This window comes from Pleuronectes platessa, chromosome 10 (assembly GCF_947347685.1).
Source record: "Pleuronectes platessa chromosome 10, fPlePla1.1, whole genome shotgun sequence".
In the NCBI taxonomy this organism is placed as follows: domain Eukaryota; kingdom Metazoa; phylum Chordata; class Actinopteri; order Pleuronectiformes; family Pleuronectidae; genus Pleuronectes; species Pleuronectes platessa.
In genome coordinates this window covers 1,664,620-1,665,726 of record NC_070635.1, presented here as the reverse complement: position 1 = coordinate 1,665,726, position 1,107 = coordinate 1,664,620, and positions in this window count along the sequence as shown.

Here is a 1,107-nt window from a genome sequence, read left to right as displayed (position 1 = left end):
TTCAGGCGTCGGCTCTGGATTCCTTTTCACTCCGACTGTCTATTGATCATCGTAAATGGCTGAATTTACTGCGTTTTCTGAAAAACAACAGAAAAAAAAAGACAGAAATTGTTATCGTCAACTTTGCCAGAGCTGAAGGCTCGAATTTGAAATGTCAGGTTTAAAAACACGAGAGCGAGTGAGTTGATGGTTCATGAGAATCTGAGCTGAACACATTTGTCTTCTGCTCAATTCTCCATCTCATCAGTTTCCACCTTGATTTATTTGTCTCTTTTATAAGTTGAGTTATAATATATTGATCCTTTTTGATCAATTAGTCCCTGAAACTACATCAACAGCTGATAATACACAATATTAAAAACAGCTAACTGGTTATTAATGTTGTGGCGTATTGATGTATCTTGACTTGGTGAAGCTATGAAGCCACAGAAAATAAACCTTTAACATTTTAAACTTCTTAAAACCCACCTCTTAAAGGCTTTTGACCACTAGTTTACATTATGTCCAGTGTATTCCTGGTTTATTTGATTTGATTTATTACCTTTTTTTGTTTTCCTTACAGTTTTTTGGTGCTCATTGATCAGTAAGTGTCACTCAGGATGTTACTCTGAAGGAGGGTGGGGCCTCATCAATAAATAACACTGAGGCTGCACCAGCCGGTAATTACAAGCAAAACTCCAAAGTAAAATATGTAATATTTGATTCTGATTCTCTAAACTTTTAAGAATTGAATTTAAAACGTGTGTGTACAGTAAAACCTGGGAAAAGGAGCGAGCATTAAGAAACAGTAAATGTTCAATTTTCACTTTAGAGTCTTTAACCCTAATTACAAAAGGGGTGTGACAAATAATCAATAATGCGATATGTCATGATGTGGTCTCCTGTGATATGGTATTGATATTCTGGGCTTTGCTTCACGTTCTCTTGTGATGCTGAGGGGGGGGGGGGGGTCTTCCCTTCTTTTACATTTTTTACTAATGAAACGAAAACTTTCAGCCTTGAGAAAAAAAACCAGAAGCAAACTCCCCAATAAATGTCTTTTCATTCTGATTCCATAGTGTTGTATTGGAAATGGCTTTGTGTGTAAATACTAACTTTCAACCACAA